The sequence below is a fragment of the Corvus hawaiiensis genome, chromosome 12 (assembly GCF_020740725.1).
Source record: "Corvus hawaiiensis isolate bCorHaw1 chromosome 12, bCorHaw1.pri.cur, whole genome shotgun sequence".
NCBI classification, from domain to species: domain Eukaryota; kingdom Metazoa; phylum Chordata; class Aves; order Passeriformes; family Corvidae; genus Corvus; species Corvus hawaiiensis.
This window is the reverse complement of record NC_063224.1, coordinates 19973696-19994771: the sequence shown is the minus strand read 5'-3', so window position 1 is coordinate 19994771 and position 21076 is coordinate 19973696. Positions and strand designations below refer to the sequence as shown.

The 21076-nt window shown below is 42.3% G+C and overlaps 1 protein-coding gene across 3 annotated transcripts in view; it reads right to left on the bottom strand.

Annotated features, from left to right (window-relative positions):
- GARRE1 (granule associated Rac and RHOG effector 1) overlaps positions 1–17570 on the bottom strand; it is a 62574-nt gene extending 45004 nt beyond the window's left edge. The window contains exon 1 of one of the 3 annotated variants that reach the window (XM_048316972.1): positions 17489–17570. The gene's annotated coding sequence lies outside the window, so the exon portion shown is untranslated. Of the gene's footprint in view, positions 1–12062; positions 12175–16667; positions 16860–17488 lie in introns of those variants that run through there. The other 2 variants (XM_048316971.1, XM_048316974.1) reach the window with 2 other exon arrangements.
- Between the last annotated feature and the right edge of the window lie 3506 nt (positions 17571–21076).

Sequence of the window (21076 nt, the reverse complement as noted above, 5' to 3'; positions counted from 1 at the left end):
CACCCAAAGCTTAGTGCTTATCTAGTTGTTCTGCCTGCTTTACACAGCAGACAACTGAAAAAATCCTTCCCCGAGCTGCTCAATCTTCTGCAAATGCTGTTAACAACTGGTTCAAACACCAGCACTGGGGACAAAGGGATCCTCCTCCTGCCTTGTCCACAGCGTCCCAGCCAAGGCCACAATGGCAGCAGCTTCCATCGTTGAGACTCCAGATTCCACTGCCCTCCATTAGCTGCTCCAGTAATCCCACCTGCTATTTCAGTCCACACAGTAATTTGTTGCCTTTCATCCACACAACGTAAATGCCAAAATACGCCACAGGTCAATTTAACATCAAAAAGCTGCAGGCTGAGGAACTCTGCAGCAACCTTGGGTCTCCTCCATCCACGCCTTACACAGACAAAGCTGTAAGAAATTTCTGTCTTCAAAAGCAATTAGTTACTTGGGGTTTACATTTATATGCTCTTCCTGCGAAGACTAGCTTGATTAAAGTTACTTTCCTTTTATTAAGAAAAGCAAGTATTTTAATATTTTAACAACTGTTCCGCTGCTTCTTCCAAAACAGAGTTAACACTCTTAATAATGATGTTTAATTTCTTTCAATACAAATAAATTCACACATTTGGAAAATAAATCTGGTGTAGATGCTACCAAGGCATATAAATAACTTCCCCAAGAGCTCCTTGCTAACAAATGCATACACGGAATCCTGCCAGCGCTCTCCTCCCTCCCGGCTCTAAGCTGCTGCATTAACTATACAGCAGGGAAAGGCACACTGCAGTCAGACTGATGTGCACAGAAATACTGATGGCATATGGCTGACAGAAGGTGATTTTTTTCCTTTAAAAAAATTGCCTTGTTCTTAGGTCGAAAATTATTCACCAAAGAACTCTCAAATGTTTCCTGATAAAATCATCAGTTGTTAAATAATTATCAATCCCAATCTACAATATATAAAACACAGTCACACCATTCTACCACACCCTGAAATTAAAAGTACTGATAGCTTTATATAAACAACTAAGCCCTCAATCATGGGCATGATTTGTCACCAGGTTATGTGCCAAATATTTCTGCACCGAGTTGTGCAAGAACTCTTTTGTGCAGCAGAGGATACAATGGGATATTTATACTGGTATAATGCATTTGGAAAGAGGAATAAATGTTACGTTTTAATCCATAAAACAAATTAACACGATGGGATTGATCTATTCAGCAGAAATACAACACCCAGAGGCAAACCTGGAGACTTAAACTTTCATTATTTGTTAGATCTTTCTGAAACCTCAGCTGTGTTCCCCCTGAAACACCAAGTCCCAACAGTGGCACACACACAAGTGGAAGATCCCAAGTCCACACCTAACCAAGTACATGCTATGGCATCTCTCCATACTCCTTAAAAGAGCTGACTTTTGTTCACAAACTAAGACTGGAGAGAAATATCTAAAATTTTAAGTGGCACTTTCTGATGTGTCAATTATACTTAAATTTATTAGCAACACGAAAGACTAGGCTTCAGTTAAATGATATTTAGGTGACTTGAGCCATGCTGACACTCCTTCCCAGCAACTTTTATTGATGAAGGGCTTTTCTGCTGCACTACCTGTGACACAGTAAAGTTCTGCCAGCCATGAGACATTGTAAAGATGCCAAACACATTTAAGCAATGTTTCAAGACCAGCTGATGCATCTACCATGGATTTGGCCAGGCCCCTTCCACATACATTTCCCAAGTATCAGGTTTAGAGAAAGCAACCTTTTCAGCACCGGGACTGTTTGTGCTGGTGCCAGGACCCCCCTCTGGTACCAAGCACTGCCCATGACTAATGTGGCACTGGCAAGGAGAAGGCTACAATGCACAATGCTCAGCATCAGGGCAATGCCTGGCAATTCCTATTGTGTGTATTACTACAAACTCCCCCAGGCACCATTTTTAGCCACTGCTGGATTTCCTCCCTTCTCCCATCCCCCATCCAGGCTCCAAACCTTGAAGTAACCTTGTTCTGTTCCCCCCCCAGAGACAGCTCCATGCCTGAAACATAACCTCTAATCTTATTTTCTATTTCTAGCATACAATTCACGACCCTTATCCCAATTTTTTAAATTAAATATCCTCCACATTGCACACTCTGCTTCCGACAGTCAGGACAGTGCATTGAGTACATCAGAATTTATAGCCATATGTTTCTTGTTGAGGACAATTTAACATTACTTTTAAAAGCATTAGAAACAATGTATTTATACAATATAGGTTTAAAGCTTTCCCTGAAAAAGATTTTCAATACTACTGTCAGTACTCCACTGCAATGAAACAGCTTAATTTGTTGGAAGGTTTATCTAAAGACCTTAAAATACAACAGATCTGCACTTCAGGGCAATTTGCAACGCAGAGCATTAACTTCCAGCAATTATTCATACTTGAGAGACTATCTGTGGACATTAAGCTAAAGTCTTACAAATTACAGGGGGTTATTACAAAGCAAATCTCATCTGACACCATCTATTTCAGAGAACTTTGCTTGAACTTGTGTGGGTTTTTGCAACAACAAAATATAATTGTTTGTTCACCATTGATTCTGTAACATTTGTTACACAAAGCCAATTAAAAGTGTCCTACCAGACCAGACATCCATCTAGGCCACAATGGCAGTGGTCAAGATCTCAACTTTTAATTAATGACCACTATCCATAAACCTCTTTCATATTTTTACCAATTATACCCGATTTGTACAGCTGCTAGGGCAAAATGTTTTTGCATGAACAAACTCTCCCACAAAAACACTTTGATACAGAACAGTTCCCAGAGGAACGAAAAAAGGTTCTTGTGTCTCCGAAGTGCTGAAAAACAAGTTGTTTCCAGGATGCATCCCAAGCCTCGAGGTTGCAGCCCGAGATGGCCAGGCCCTCTTGGAGCTGCCAAGAGGTACAAGCACATCTGGGTTTTCAGCAGCCACTCTTTGAGCACTCCTCTGCCTACTCCAAAATAAGGGATTTCAGTCCCAGAAAATACCCCCAGGAGCAGGAGGGAGCACCGGGAACTGCCAAGCTGGGTCTGTGCTCACCCTGCACAGAGGGGTCGACCTGGTCCCTGCCCCTTAGGGAACACCCTTACTGAAACTGAGGGGAAAAAGGGAATTCTCATGGACTCACACCCCAAAATATTTATAACATACCAAGATAGAAGCAAGCCTTCCAAAACAAGGCCAACTATACCGATATGACTTGATTAATCAGAGAATTAGTCAGCCTAGGATGTTAACAGCAAAGAAATTGCCACTAGTTCTTCACAAAATTACTTTCCAAATTATATTTTGGACATAATCAGGACAATTTGACCACTGAAACAAAATTAAGAAAGAGGAATAATCCTTGAACGATGACATTAGGTGTTACAACACAATTTGTTAATTTTTTTTATATACCTCACCAATGTGCTTGACAATAAGTATGGGTTGTTCCACAGCAGTTTGCACAGGCAGTTCTAGTAAATACCATCGGTTTGTTCTGCTTCTCTCTCCCACTCCTTCAGCTTCCATCCTATTCTCAGCAGGGCATCATTTGAATTTCTTACCAGTTCCACACAAATTGAACAGTGTAAGTGGGAGGACAGCCTCCAGCAATTAAGAATAAAAGTAGATAAGTGAACACATATGAGACTAGAGAAAACCAAGTGTGAGAATTTTTTAAGGTAGCAGAGCTGGATTTTGGAATGGACTGAAAAACAACAGAGAAATTGTGAAGTCGAGAGTGATCTAATTAACCTATTTATCCATCAGTGGATACCATGAAACAAAAGTTATCAATGACAGAAGCAGGGCACCCAGGAGCAGTCGATGAGATTCATTCCTGGGTGACTCCTGAGGGATAACAATACTTTCTTTCCTTTTTTAAAAAAAAAAATCTATAAAATGGCATTGTCAACATAAAGAAATGCAAGTCAGGACTGCCTCATCCCTCAGAAAAACCATGATGTTATAAACCCATATTTTGAATGGTAACTTCATTGAGTCTTAAGGGTCAACATTTGAAAACTTCTCTACCCCACCTCAAAATGAAGATTTGAAGCATCTTAAAAAACCCCACTGAGATTCTCATGTCAAGGAATGACAGCCACAAAAATTTATCATGCCACTAGGAAAATATGTGAAAATATGTTTTCAAACGGATACTGTTAGTCAAATGGAAAAAGAGTATCACAACAGCACTGTCCAATAACCCAGCTATTTCAAAATATTTAATTAATTAAGCATTTTTATGGACACCATAGTAATAAAATGCATAATTAAAGAACTAATATAATATTGCTCATCAATGTAAATGTAAGTTAATTTTCCCACAGTTTCTGCCTTTACTATGAAAGGTACTGAAGCAATTCTAAGTCCTCACTGAGGACAGCATTAAAGTCTTTAATTTTTCAGCACTGTTTCCACTCCCATCTTTCATAAACTTGTGCAAACACAGCATAGGTGGTTTTAGTTATGCTAAGAATATTCTTCATTAGTCATAAAGAAAAAAACCCAAGCTGTAGCAGAGTGAATCCATACGTGACACCATTTTAAAATCATTACTTCATAGGGAAAGGGCTCCTGGAACAGTCATTGATGCAGGCTGGAGCTGCATGCTGATCTGTGCCTTCATTTCCAATAAAGCATGCAATGCACATTCAACTAAGTCAAAACAACCCTTTCAACACACAGTGGTCTATAGGAAACATTCAAATTACTAATGAGCGCAAGAAAAGCTTTTAAGCTCACTGAAAATTCCACGATTTTTTTAAAATTTCTGAAAGGAAACCTGAGAACTGTTTTTTGAAAAATAAGCCTTTCACTTAGAGCACTCGAGCATCACCAGGTAAGTCAGTAAGTGCGGGCAGCAGTGCTGTTATCACTGCTGTCTGTACTGGAGTGGGGTGAAATGGACACTGAGCACCAGAGTAGCTGATGGTTTTGATATTTAACAACATAGTCATTAAACTAATGTTTAAAAATTAATTGAACAATTCAATTTAAACTAGTAAGTACATTAATATGATCTACAAGGATACCAACGTGATCTGGTAAACACTCTATTAGACACTGTGCCTTGTGACTCTGCTACCTGCCACAACTTTCCCCGACACACCTGGCTGAGCTCACACAGCTCCCCTGTCAGGGCAGCCTGGAGCCTGCTGGGAGGACACAGCAAATCCACCCCCTCAAGAAACACAGCAGGAATCTTCTATCTGAGCAGAGATCTCATCTAAGACATTCCCACACGTTCACTTCCAAGTCCCCCCAGCCCCAGTGGAACCATCACACAGCAGTTATGGCTCAGCCAGGCTGATTTTGGACAAAACTCAATGCCCACTGCTCTTCCATAATCAGTATTACAGAAACAACAACTTCCACAATGGCTCTGGAGAAGGTAAGTGAAATTATTATTAGGAAAAGATTTCTCCTTGCATCTGCTTCAAGATAAGCAGCACAGTAACAGAGCTCAGTTAACCAGGCTTGAACTTCCACTGCAGTACTCTATTATGTTCTCTATTTAATGATAATGCCCCTTCATCCACATTTTTTTCCCCATTAGGCAGGCTCTGACAAAAACCTGAACTTGTACGTCCTGTGCCCCTGAATTACTGATGGCAGCAGAAAGTGCCAATGGCTACAGCACAACCAAACAAAACAGCAAATGCTTCTGCAGGAGGATTTCCATCCACTCCTGTTCTCCACAGTGCTAGACGGGAAAAAATAGGGAACTCTGTTCCTACTCTACCAGTACTCCTTCCTTCTACAGCTCTGTAAGGATTTTGGTCCACTTTTAGAACTACTCTGTTAGGCAATTACAATACCCATATTCTACATAAGTCCACAGTATGTATTTGTAGAAAACCTCTACACTACAATGCATAAACACAGGCATGCTACATTTATTTTCTGCATTTCTATTATAACATGAAGTGTAGTTTCCTTCAAAGTTGGAACACTAAACACAACCTGTTTTCTTGCTTCCAATTCAACTGCACTGGTCTATTTCCAATTTCTTTTTCCTACTTTTAGATTAACGCCAGCCAGCCTAAACCCCATAGTATTAGACAAGCATCCTTACTACACACTGAGGTATTTATAGATTTGGTTTTATCCACAGCAATACAAAATATGGATTTCCTGCATGTACCTAACGATGCCTGTTACGTGCACACTGCACAATGCATGTTCTCCCTACTGAGGGAGTTGAATTTCAGTGAGACATTTTCTCAAAATTTCAAGTCTAGAAATAAATAAAATAATTACCTTCCTTCAAAGCATCCAGTAACACTCAGCAGCTGGAGCAGGCCATACCACTTTGTGCATTTATTTTATTAGGAACAATGTGTTCTAAAGACAGAACTAGGGCTAACCACAATCAGAATATTATTGGATACATCAAGAGGTTTTATCCTCTACTACCACTTGTACATATACATTAAGCAAGGAGAGTTTAAGCAGTGCTTTAGCTGCTTCAGGGACACTAACTCACACCAAACTAAGTAACAACAACAGGAAATCTTTTGCATTTTCAGCACAGCAGATTGCTCTCCCCATCTTTCAGCTAACATTCCAATCCTCACTGTGTAACACATACAATCAGGAGAGTTTTAAACGGGAATTAAAGTCTAAAGCAGGAAAAAAAAAAAAAGTAAAACTAAAAGTAAGAACAAAAATAACCACAGTGGAAAAGGAGAGTGACTGGATTCAGCAACATAATAAAAATGAGATGATTCTGTGTCTGGCAATGAAACTGATGGGGTTTTTTACAGCATATCAATACAACCATATTCAAAACTAAGATGAAACTACATTTTAGGGCTCTCAAATGCTATTAGTGAGGCATCCTGCTGCTTTCTGAGTTGCTGCATGCCTATCAGCAAATCATTTTAAACACCCGAGTCACTTGTAAAATGGAACCTGAGCTCCTCTTACAGCTGTTTTATTCTCTGTCTGAAACAGAAAATTATTCCATGGACTGCTTTTCACATTTTTCAGGTGATTATGCTGGCATTCCTTTGCCTCTGAAGTTGAAATACACACTCTGTTTAGGAGCCATTTCTTTGTCCACACTTTGGTCAAAACAATGGATCTTTTTTAGTCAGAACTGACACTTATTTACTACTAATAAATACTATTTCAATGTTATATTAAGCAATCTCTACTGGTAAGCACCTAGAAGATAACCACTCAAGAAAAAGCATCAAGGAAGAAATCTTGTGGCATTGAGGTTTTTACCACATACCGATACTGTAAATACCTGACTATCTTATCCTGAATTCATAGAATGGTTTGGAAGAGACCTTAAAGCCCATCTCACCCCCCTCTGCCATGGGCAGGGACACCTTCCACTATTCCAGGTTACTCCAAGCCCTGTCCAACCTGGCCTTGGACACTTGCAGGGATGGGGCAGCCACAGCTGCTCTGGGCACCCTGTGCCAGGGCCTCACAACCCCCACAGGGGAGAATTTTTTCCTAATATTTAATCTAAATCTACTCTCCCTCAGCACAGGCCATTCTCCCTTCTCATATCACTACATGCCCTTGTGAAAAGTGACAGATTTAAGCTTATTATTCATAAAGGAAAGGGTTTTTTACCTAATATTTGTAATTCTAAAAGATTACATTGAGTAGTCTCATTTACTTACTGAGGTCATGACTATGAGCAGTTGCTTTGCTATGTTTCTTACTACAGTCTTCTTGTATTTAACAAAACCCAATTTTTTGAACAAAGAAAAGAAAACAAACAAAAAAAGGAGAGGCATCCCAGTGTAAGTAAGTGCAAGTAAGCCACAAGTACCTGCCACACAACCTTCAGCTTACCACCAGTCCAGGCTGAGGCAGTATCTTCCATATGGAAGAACCTAAGCAGCAGTTTTAGGAAAAAAGTCATTTCACCAGTAAAAACAAAAACCAATTCTTCCCTTCATCAACTACAAAGCATCATTTTTGAAGTATTACTCCTTAAAATGCTGGTTCTTACCGAAAAGATACACAACATCTTACCTGCAGTGCTGCAATACCCAACAGTTAAGACAAGGGTATCTTACACCTGAGGACACACACTGCTACATGTAAGTGAATTTGTCAAGTGCTTCCCTTCTCTGAGGGTTACTCTACAGCTGCAATTACCACTCCCTGCCTTTTTTCAGAATATATTAAGTGGGTCCTCTGAGATCACCAGGCTTGGACTGTTTCAGACAGAAACCCACCATCCTTTGGCCAAAACACTACTTGCCTGTGACACTGCAAGGTCAGAGAAAGCCAATGAACTACAGGACTTCGGTGATGTAAAAGAAGAAATTTAAAAAACTCCTCAACACAAATCCTTAGCGACAGCTAAATAAGGGATTTTAAGTCCACTAAGGCAACAGTGCTTTGAGGCACGATGAAGTTTTTCACATGCTACCAAGCACAATAATCAATATTCACACACAGCTACTTGCATTTTTGCCTCAAGTCTACTGTTCCAAATTATACCAGTTTAACTTTGCTTACATTAGAATTCATTTTAGAGAAAAATATTTAGCATAGACACAGCATGCCAGATGCCCTGCATTCATATTATAATTTATTCTTCAACACTGAAGATCTGAGTCAAAACACAGCATACCTTCCTAGGAATACTCATGATTATGAGGACATCACTTACAAAGCTTTAAATTAAAAGGAAAAGGAGCATTATTACGTAGTGTAAAAAATTTCATCTACTATACTTACCCTTGTTGTTCTTAATCTTTCATTTCATGTGCAGTGAAATACAATCAATACAGCAGAGAACAGGACTCAGGCTCCAGATCAGAATATATCAAATAGCATATGCAAAGAAGACATATTATTTCCCTGAAACCACAAGAATTTTTGGAAAGAAGCTGCCTCATCTGTCCTAAAACAATTTCAGAACAAAATACAGATACAACTTTTTAGCAGAAAGAGACTGACTGAAATACATAATTTTCTCCTGTTTCAGAACGCGACTTAAAATACCAGTAACAACATATTACATCAGACAGAGAAAAGCACCCACTGGCTGCAATGTGAAGCTGAAAAAAAGCCCATAAAAATGTGAATGTCTCAGGAAAAAGAACAAATGACAACTTTAAGCCAAATGTTGTCAGTCATATGAAACCAGCAGTAGTCTTCTTCATCTCTCACACTGCACAAAGTTGAGGGCCATGAAGGCCTTTCAAGTGCAACACAAGAGAAGGCAGTCTAGACAGACATTTTCCATCAGTAATCCCCCTAAGTGCAAGAGAATAATGAATCAGAGGGTAATGACAGAGGAACTTGAAGAACAGCAACGTGCCAACCTAGTGTCCTCAGAAACTGACTTGAGAAGCTCAGTTTAAAAATCAGTGCAAATTGTAACAACCCCCCCATCAATGCACTGCACAAGCAACAAACTGTGCAGCTGTTCAAGAACAAATTAAACTGATATATTGTACCTTTAAAGCCCGATGAGCTCCTCAGCCCTGCCCTCTGCTACCCTGAGCCACAGCAATTCACACACCCTGTGTTCACCCAACACACCTGAGCGAACACCACCCTCCAGAAACGTGTCCAAACACACAGCAACAACCTGGCACCTCCTGACACCTGACTGACAGAGCTCTCATCTTCTAACCCAAGCTCAGAAGAAGCACAAGTCCAGAGCAAACCATGGTCTGTTATTCATTTGTCTGACTGTATCAGACAATCCTAATCAAACCTCCTACAACCCAACCATTCCAGAAACTAAGATGGAAAAAAAAAAACCTCCAAACAAACTCTTTTCCTACTGCGTCTTCAAAGGAAGAAAATGCACTTTACCCAAAAACCATTTCCCTAAATCTTGTGTGTCAACTACAGATTTAATCTATCATACCAATTCATCACCACAAAAATGTAACATTCCTATACAAAAACAAAAAATGTATCATTAGTGGTTTTCAACAGATTTCATATCGAGAAACATCTGCAGAGCAATGGATTCACTTAACCAGAGCAGGATCTTTCCTAACCACTAAACCAAGCAACAGATTAAGTTCAAAATAGCACAGGTCAGATGCACCACTTTTCCACACAGATAAAGCTCTAATTGCACTTGACCAAAGACTGCCAAACCAGACCATACACCATCCCAAGACTCAGCATTTGGTCTTAAAACTGCAATAGCCATTTATGTGAAAGACAACATTTAAATTAGGATTGATAACCTGGATCTGTAGAATACCTTTGCTAAGAAGAAGGTGTGAACAAGCCTGTGTTAAATTCATAGCCAAATTTGATATAAAATTTGCTAATTATCAAAGTTATTTTGCAATACCTCCCTATAATTTTACAATGTTTGCTCCTCTCTGGAGGAGGTCAAAATGCTGAATTCAACATCACAATCTGTTGCCCTGGAAATTATTGCAATGTTTAGACAAAGAAGTTTATTATGAGACCTAATAGGATTGCTCAAAAAAGAATAGTTTTCATTCTCCTTCTGAAAGCAATACAAGACAGACAGAAAGACTCTTCTGAGTAAGGACTTTTCCAACATTTTAATACAGAACCAAGCATATTCTCAAAAGCAGGATGCTGCTATAACATGCTCTGTTTTTCAGGGTTTGGCTCCAATAACTGGCATTTCCTTCCAGGACTCCATAAAATTTTCATCAGCATGAAACAAAAATTAGCCACATAATTAAAAGTTCACGTACACTTGCATTATTTTAGGAAATTTAATTTTTAATTTAATTTTTAATTGACCTACCCTGCTTTCCTATACACAAACTTCAGCAACTTCTCTTCAAAAACAGCCAAAACAGAAGTGCAAGTGTAACACTACCTTGTTTCTATCAGAAGATGTGCATCTATCTACACTGGAGGAAAGACAATTTATTTCTACTGCACTATGAGTTACTAAAGTATGCCCAGTTTGCTCTCTGTAGGTAAAGAGTGTCCAAGTACCTTCTCACACCCATCCTCTTCTGCCAACAACAGCAGTCTTGGTTTCATCTGCACCACTCACAGCTGAACTCAGTAAAACAAAATTCTGATTGTTATCAAGTTCCTTCATTCTCTTGTTTATTTAACAAATGAAAGGTTTTAGTTTTTTCCTAAAGAATATATGCATATTTAGCACTAGACCTATTTTTCATCATCATATTAAAGTTCTTGATTGCATCATTTGCTTGCAAATGCTCATCTCATACAGCAAAAAGGGTTGATCTTATTACCTTATTATTTAAATATTTGCAAGCTGTGCTGCTCAGCTGAAAAACCACAAATACCTAACTATGTCTTTGGTAAGGCTAAATAAAGTTTATTCTGCAGCTCTGAAACATGCACTGATGAAGCAGGATTCTGTAACAATGTCTTTGCACAGTTTTAGTTAACACCATTCTGCACCACCTGGCCTTAACTCCTGCTTGGACCAGGAACTGCAGACCACTCAACACAAGCAGCACTGCTACCCTTCCCTCCCACCAAACATCTCCTCTCCTCAGGATCTTTCCATCTTTTACAAAACACAGGGGCCTCTAACAAATGAGGAACACCTGCAGTCATGTTTACCTGCATTTGACAAACCTGGTTTCTTCCGAGTATTTGGAGATGACAAACTCATCCTACACTGAAGCTCCCCTGAAGCCAAACATACAGAACTGAAGAATGACATTTTTAGGTACCCTCTTCCTCCTTGTATTCTTCCTCCTTCCACATAATACAATACCATCTGGTGCAAGACTTGCAAAGAGCATTCTGAGAAACATTTTGAAATACTCACCAGAAAGAGGTTATGTTCCTCAAATCTTCTGGAGTCTGGCACAGAATTACATTTACCCACTATGATCCTTCCCCTGGGATTCCCCAGTCTTTTATCTCACAGGTTCCCCTACCCACCTGTGAGGATGCAGACACAAGAAAAGTCTTTCAAGAAGAAGAGTGTTTCTGAACGTGTCCTTCCCAGACACTACAGCTCTCTCTGCTTTTCAGCGGTTTTGTTACATGATCACATAAAAAGAACATCTGGCTTCTTCAGGATGAGATTGCCAGCTTCAAATATTTTTAAGGAACTTTTAAAAATATTACCTTGTACTTAGACTGTTAGGAAGCAACACTTAAAACATCTCCAGATTTTCCTGGAATGTAAGCTGTAGACATTCAGGTGTTTTATCTTTCTCCAGGGAAGTTCTTGTGCTTGGACTCAAACTGTTCCCAGGTACACAGCCAACTTCTGTAATATGTACAGAAGAGCAGGAAGTTCAACTTTCATTAAAAAATACCTAGGAACATTGCCCTGAATATCCTGGTATGAGACAGATCATGTGGACACGCTTCAAAGGATCTAATTTTACCCCAGTAAATCCAGAGGAATTCCCAACACCATCCAGAAACTCACAAATATATGAGCTATGACAGTCAGGTAATCTACTTAGGAAACTAAAAACACTCAGGTACTGACAGGAGTAGAGATAAATTTCATTGGTAGACAACCCTCACATGAATGAATCACACTAGAGATGCCTGTGGAGAAGTGGAAAAAAGGTCCACCACGGTCCCTTCTTCCTGCTCTTCTTGTACCTTCTCCTCTACAACTCATTCTATACACTGCTTTAGAGTTCCCAACATATGTTAAAATAAAGCATTAAGGAAACAAAGTTCAATATTATTGTTTCTAACAAGGGAAACAAACTTTCTCTTACATTCATTAGTTGTTTAGGTTGAGGAGATTTATTCTGTTCCCAGATTGCAGAGTACTCAACACAGAGTCCGAGGAATTTTCTATAATTGGATAGTACCATTTAAATGTCAGCTTTGAGTGCACAACTAAACAAGAGTCGCACCTAAAATACTGTTATTAAACAGCCAGCTGACATGCTCCCTTATAGCATTCCAACCAGCACGTAGGTAGTGTCAGGAAAGAACAAAAATAGAGTATCTCAACGTGAGGAGTGACCGACAGGGTGGTGGAGGAATTTTCCTGTTGAAATTTTCCAAAATATCTGTCTTTTGCAATGCTGTTGTACAGAAGCACTTCTCAGAAAGCATTAGTGCCTGGCAAGTACCCCGCTGTAATATGACTCGATAAACCAAAACAGAGTCCCGTTGACCCCAAACCCCCAACCACTGAAAAAGCAGAAAACTGTTAGGAAAGCTAGCAACAAAAGACCATGAAGAAGGAACAATGAAAATCTAGCTAGCCTAAACCAGCAAATACTCATCAGTTATTTCAGGGAGAAAATGTTACTAAAAACATAAGCAGGAATTGGTAGGTAGGTAGGTATTGTAATTTAGGGAGGTATCGTAAAGATGCTTCCTAAGGCATTGTGTTCTCTGATGCGACCCTAACAGTAAAACATGGGCAGTTACTCTACAGCAAAATTTCTGAAGTTTTTTGTTTGCTTTTTAGCTAATATATCAAAAATTCTATCTACAAGTGCTATCGTGTTCTCCTGTGAGGGCTTTCCTTAGAAGGTAGAATAATTATTTCTGTAGTGAAAATGGTTCTTCTAAGCCGAGACATAGAATATCACACTTCCAACTTGAGTTGGATAAGCTGCCATATGTTATCACCAGACTGAAGCCAATTTGCCATCGATGGCAACATCACAGCTGGGAAAATGCCTGAGGTGCTGCACAGCCTCTCGAAGATGCCTGAAAGCCTCACAGAGCCTCAGCTACCCCCACCTCAGACCCATCCATACACTCACAGACACCCCAGGACTCCTCCACAGCTGTACCTGGAGTCCTTTGTATTCCCCTTTTCAGCCCTTTTCTTTCATTCTTCAAAGCTTGACCAGCATTTCTAAACCTTCTAATCTGCTTTTTCTCACGCACACTCACTCCTTTTTCTTTTACTCCAAAGCTGTTCCAGCCTGGATCCGCAGAAGCTGGTTTGCCTCATGCAAAGCTTGTGACCTTCACAGAATCACACAGATCAATTCCCCAAAATTTACCTTAAGTAACCAACACACTAATCTTCATTAATTACAGCAGGGTAAGACAAGATTGATATTCCAAGACCATAGTTCTCAAAACAATTTGTCTTGTCATATTAGAGCTCTTCAAAGTGAAACACACCTCATTAACACCAAAATTATCATTTTGAAGTTTCATTTTAAAAAAATCTTCTTTTTCTCCTTGTTTTAATCACTGTTTTGGCAAAATTCAAGGACTGGACTAAACCAGTTTATCCACAGAACACTAGAAGAGTGGAATGCTATCAGACCAAATTGGCAATTAACCTAGAAAGCAGGATTTATCAATGGAATGTGTCCTATTCCCCCACACACACCTTAAGGGTTTCTGTGATGGCTTAAAGGACAAATGTCTAAACAACTCCTGAAGTAAAACTGTCTTGAAGTACATAAACAGCAGAAGAGAAGAAACACAAAGCCAGAAGTGCAACTAACATAACTTCAAGCTTCTTCTCAGTGAGTTTGGAACCCATCTTTAACATATTGTACTTAATTTTCAAAATATTTTTTCATCCTACTAGCCAGAAGTTCAGATTTTACAGGTATCAAGACACAGCACCTCCTATGGTTTAGATCCACAGTCCCCATTAAGTTTCCAGCATTGCTTTCAGCCACAGTACATATAAAATCCGAACTGAACCTGGAACATGCCATAGCCCAGGAGCATGGGATTGCCTGCAGCATGTCACTATTGCTTGTTGCCCAAAGGCCTGGGAAGGGTATCCAGACACATCACCAAGCTCTAGGAGGACCAGAGCAATTACAACACAGACTTTTGTCAAGCGCAGCAGCGCCAGTTGCCCTCGGAGCCAGCCCCAGCACAATGGCCTGTGATGAGGTTACCCATGCTGCTGGAAATGTCATCTTTCATGTATGATATAAACCCCTTCTGTAGCTACTAACAATACCCTGGCATTGTTTGCAACACGTAGGGTGTTGCACTGGCTAACATCCAATCCCAGTAATAATATTCTATCTACCTACGATCACCACAAGAAAATACTCATTCTCAGCCCTGACTTGTTCTGCAGCACAGCAGCAAGCTCCTGAGAGAGCTGCCACACTCCACTGCAAGTTCTGCATCTCCCTGTACAGCTATCTGTCTGCACTGATCAGGCACTTCTCTAAAACTGTAGAAACACCTTGAGATTACTGGGAATAAAGGAGCTCTTTTCATACAGCACAATTAGTCATATCAGCAGTGATAGCTATTTTGAGCAGCACCCATTAATCACTATCATTAGCAGGATTTCTGGTGTACCAGCATTCATTGTACCAAGAACAAGTCTTTTCCTATTACAGTATTACTACATAAACAAAAGCAGCAGCACAATTTCTCTTGACATAACCCTGTTTTGAGTAAGGCAAGTGGCAGCACTTAAAATGACAGTCAGTGCCAGGTTTAAAGAAAAGCTTATTCAGAACAGAAAAATACAATTGTTTTGCTGCAAAGAAAAACTGGCCATCATTTGTATGCTGGGGGAGAAGGGATGTTGAAAAGCAATAGATAGCAGGAAGAAGTAGGGAATAACGATCTCAAGCTGGAGACAGCACACCCTCAGAAAAATAAGATGCCAGTGACCAAATCCAAGCTGATGCCCAAGAAGTTGAAGAAACCTAGACTTCACTTTTAAGCACCTGCAGCATGTGTTTTCCTTATTACTTTTTATGAGGGATTATTTACCTGTTAGCCAAACTTCAGAGTCTCAGAACAGACTTTCAACTAGAAGAATATTCCCCATGTGCATTATTTCTAGTTTCCTAAGCACCCTGAGTAACTCCCCATTCAGAATGAGAAACGCCAGCACTTCTGCCTCACACCGACCTAGGAAGCAGCACCACAAGATGGATGGAAAGCAGCAGCTCTGAGCTGCTTCCAGCCCGGTTCCTCCAAACACCAGAACGTTGACCTGAAACACACCTTCATCACAACCACAGATTAAATACTTGGGAAGTTCTTCTAGGAAGGAAAGAACAGAAGATACAGGGAGAAAGAAAAACCTTCTGCAAGTCTTGAATTTGGAAAACTTGCCATTCTCTACAGAACAGTCCAGCTTTATCTTGTGTAGAAATGTTGCCTGATAGAAGACTAGAGCCAAGTGCAAAATCATGTTGGTACCCGTGATACACAAACGGCACCTGCGCACATACCGAACTGGGCCAACACTGCTGATCCCATGAGCTGCATACCAAAATCTTCATGTGGCCAGGAGCCACACAACACGTACCACATACCTCAGAGAGGTGAGGGAAGGGGAGCTTCAGCTGCCTGTGCCCACAGAAAACAAAAACAATTCCTCAAGAGCACCACTACCTCTCTGCCGACAGCACTAGGCTAAGGAAATAGAAACATCTAGCAACGATAGCCTTAAAATCCACAAGCTGTAGATTTGAGATTGTCCAACAGTCACCCTGGCAATTACAGATGCAGTGCCACTTTGGGAGCCAAGCTTCAGCCTTGTGCCAGCTGCGTGTGCCTCCAAAGCCACCGGACGAGCCACTCTGTAACACCAAGTTTATTGCAGCTACACACCACTGAGGTATGGCCACTCTTCACAACACCCAGACCTCTGTGCCTCTATAACAGCAGTAATAATAATAATAACGGCCAATTTATACCTGCTACAAGGTTTATAATCTCACATAAAAACAAACAAGTAAGACCTTCCAACTGCTTTCAAGTTCCTAAGCCAACATTCACCCGACAAATACATACCTCTACCATTTCCTCTCCACTCAAACGAATAAAACCCCCTCAAGCACGGAGAAGCAAAGGAACATCAGTAAAGTTTTAAGCTACAGCCCAAAATGCGTTATCCTCTTCTTCTGGCAGTTACCATATGCACACAACATAAGGCTCAGCAACAACAAGCGGCACTTGCAACTCGCATCAGGTGAACAATCTGTACGCAGCCCCTGCAGCGGCCGGGGATGCTGCTGCCCGCAGGCCCCGGGCCGGGGGGCGCGGAGGGGCCGGGGGGCCCCGAGCCCGGCCGAGCTTTGGGTGGCGCCGCTGCCGCGCTGCCCGGGGAGGTCCGGCCGGCGCCGCCCGGGAGAGGCCGCGCGGCGGGGCCGCCCCAGCGCCGGGGGCCGGCGGGGCCGGGCCGGGCGGGCGCCCCGGGTCACCGTGGAGCAGGAAGGTGCGCAGGAATTCCCGCAGGCGCAGTCCCGGCCCCGCCGGGCTGCCCGCACACGGGTCACGGGGGGGCGGCCGCAGCCCCGACACCGCCCCGGGCTGCCCCCGCCGCCACGGCGGGCCCGGCCCGGCCCCGCCGGGGCACCGCAGCCACGGTCCCGGGCACCGCCGCCTCGTCTTCCCCCGGCCAGGGCTCCCGCCCGGCCCCAGCCCTCGCCGGCGCCTCCCGAGCGGCCCAGGGGCTGTCCCGGGCGCTGCCGCCCTCCGCGCCGCGTCCGCCGGTGCCGCGGGCGCTGCCAGCCCGGTGCCCTCACGGCCGGGCCCGCGGGCCGGGCTGCGGGGCGCGGGCGGGGCCGGGCCGGGCCGCGGGGCTCGGCGGGGTCGGCGCGGCGCTCACTCACCTGCCCGCGACAGCCCCGGGCCCCGCGCCGAGCGCTCCGGAAACGGCGGCGGCTCCGCCGGGGCCGGGGAGGGGCCGGCGAGGGGCGGGCGGAGCCGCGAGTGACAGCGGGAAGGGGCGGCGGGAGCGGGCGGGCGGCGCCGGCCGCGGGGAAGGGACGGACGGAGGAGGGAGGGGAGGCGCCGCACCGCACCGGGGGGTCCCGGACTGGGGGGCACGGAGCGCCGGGGACCGGCCCCGGCTGCGGGGCAGAGTGCCTGAGGGGCGGCCTGGCGGCAGAAAAAGAGAGGGGGGGAAGAATTAATCAGTGACTATTTTATATGAGCTTAAAATTGTGAGGTTTCTCACTCTTTTGTTGTGGGGTCAGATGCAGTGTCCCGATTCAGGAGAGCTGTTTGAGATGGAGATTGCCGGGGGCACCTGCAAATGTCTGTATTCCTTTTCTGTCCACTTGCTGAACAAACTGCACGATTCGACACTGGTGTTCAATGGATTTATTTGGGAATTAAGTAAAACGCACAAACATCATCTCAAACTGATACCTTTGACAAAATTGTCATGGTGCTACCAGCTTTAGGAATTGTTCAGAAATAGACCTGGTCAAGGATGTGAGTTTAAACTGGTTTCATATTATTTCTCAAGCCTAATGCAGGTTTTATACAGAAAAGTTTGGTGTACCAAATGATGAATTTTCAAATCTTATTTCCATACCAAGAGACTCTGTTAATCCAGTCTTCCTTAGTAAAAAGTGGTTGCTCTTTATTTCCATGACTTACTTAGAATCTTACATTTCAAATGGAACAAGCATTTAATAATGTACAGAAATGTCTAGTAAAGTCAGAAAATAAGGTAATGTGTAGGAGGAGGAGAGTAGTTAAAAACTGTTTAAATACATGTAAGCAAAAATTTTGCCTATGGAGCTCAGCATCCAATCATCTGGCTCTAATTCCCCCCTAAAAAACCCCAAAGCCACACACTTGGATATGATACTCATAAAGTGAAAATAACAGTAATTTCAGTGCTGCTAATCAGAAAACTCTGTGGGAAGAAGTGAAATCGTCAATTTATTGGACACCTTCTAGCCGCAAGCTAGAAATAGTCCTCAAGTAGTGTCTGCGGGGAGCTGCCCAGGAGCAATCTGTGGCTTTGTTTCCTTCTCCAGAACAGATGGTTGCTGGCAGACCGGGCTTCTCATCAGTGCCTTCCCTCTGAACTCTTCTGATTTTTGCATGTCTACTAAGCATGTCTCTTCCTCATAAATTTAGTCCTCAAATTAAGAGATACCTGGGAAATACTTGGAAAGACACAAGGGAACAGAAGGCGGTCATATTGTTGGCTCCTTTGAGAGAGAGAGGTGTTGGAGGAGCACTACAAAGGACTGGAGATGGTAACTTTTTACTTTTTTTTTTCCTCCTTTTAACTAAATGGTTGCTGAAACATTGATAAAAAAAAAAGGATAAAAAGACTGATAAGGTTTCAACGAGCTTTCGATTGGAAGGAGGTAGGTACGAAGTGGAAAAACCAAGTGGAAAGGAAGTCAAAAGCAGCTGAAGAGGAAGGGGAAAAGAAAATAAAATACTGAGATGAATTTTCCTTCCTTCCAGTACAGATACTGAGGCAAGACCTACACGTAATCTAAACCCCCCCCACACAAAATGCCTCTTGTTTTTTTTTTGCTTTAGTGTTGTTTTGCTTTTGGGTTTTTTTCAGGAATGAAGAGGGCGATATTAGCACACACAGACATGTATTTTTAAGGATGCTTGTATTTCCTGGCCTTGGGAAGCAGGGTGGCCCATCTGGAGCTCCTTATCGGCGAGCAGCTCTTGAGGAGCTTGAGTGCTGAGGCTGTGTCAGTCTGAGCAGTGCTGGGCCTTCTGCAGGAGTTACTGCAGGAGTTACTACAGGAGTTACTGCAGGAGTTACTACAGGAGTTACTACAGGAGTTACTGAGGCAAACACTGCCACTCACGCTTGGGTTTTGCCACATGTCCCCTCCAGGGCTGTCCCAGAGGAAGGCTGGGCTCTGGTGAGCTGCTGTTGCCTGTTCTGCTCTGCAGGGCGCCTCTCCTCTCCAAGCCATGTCCCTTGCAGTTCCTGGCCACCTGAGGAGTGTGGTGTGCTGCTTACAGGACACAGCCCCCTCCTGTCCTGGTGCACAGCTGGCAGGTGTTGCTGCAGGAACTGACGGCCACCACCACAACCCTTTCTAACCATATTCTGTTTTACCAACGTGCAGTTTTACCAAGAGATCCCAAAACTACACGAGCCATGCTGACTAAAGTTCACTGTATTCACAGGCAGAAATCTTTTCTGCAGACTGAGTCTTACAGTTCAATACATCAACATGTTCTTTCACACTATCTGGAGGTATCCAAATATGCTCCTATTTTGTTATCCTACCGATTTAATTGTATTCAGTGGAGTGTGCGGAATTTGGTTCTGTCAACATTAACAGTGGAGTTACACACAATAGGCATATTTTTTATTTTGACTCCCTGGATTTATTTACATATTGTTGTAGGGTTCTTTTACAGTGCTGTATAACAACTTTTAGCACATAACTATCTCTAAAGGGCAGATATTTCATTTGAAATTTACTGCAGATTAAATTGGTGGACTGAGAGCATACAGGCACAAAGGACTGGCAAGAATTGTAGCCTCAAAGTTAATATGTCTTACCAGATGGCAGGAATTTTAGACAGACTGTGAAATAAATAGGAAGTTCACACTTCCTAATATGAACAGGGCATGAAAACATGCAATTCAACAGAGTGTATAATAACCAATGCAGAATAAAGAGGAAACTCTCAAGGCCTAGAAAATACGTGGTATAGATATCTATTGTGACATTGTACCTTAAAATTGTTTTTCTGGAGTCTTACAATGCAGTATTTATACTAAGTAGTCTATTTTTTTAATGTTGTGAATTCTATTTTGAAAGATGGTAGTATGATAAACTATTTAGTAAAGTCCTGTGTAATTTGGATGTTACATATATGTGAAAAGTGTTCTCCGAGACCTCCACTGAATAGGAAGGGAAGGAAATCAGTGCACAGTTTAAACAAAAAATTTAACAATGTTGTTTAGAGAGAGAGGAAAGCAGCTTTGAAATGTATTATGAGTGCAACTCGATGTCATGGGCTGTAGGAGGAAGAAATCATTATCTTGGGAAAACAGCATTGGCACAATAGCCATGTGCAGATGTTAATAAGGATATGCCTATCAGCAAAGTGTGGGATAAGATTAGGAGGATGAATATTAGTAACACAATCCCTCAAGAGTGTGTTGTCTCGCTACAGGAAAAACCTAATTTACAAGAGGTTGTTTCTATTAATCAGAGGGAGATACGTTTAGGAAAAGGAAATGTGGGGAAAACCAGGGTCATTTTGGAAAACAGACTAGACCACTAATGTCTTATTGTATCAGCAGTGATTTTCCCTTTGTGGTTACTAATTACAGTGAATGCTGCAGTGACAGCATGTTGAAGTGCAGGATGAGCAGCAGCAGTGTTGCACTGATATTTGGGCTGTGTGTGCAGGTGGAGTTGAGCAGCAATGAGCACGCAGGTCTGGCTGGGGCTGTGGTGTGC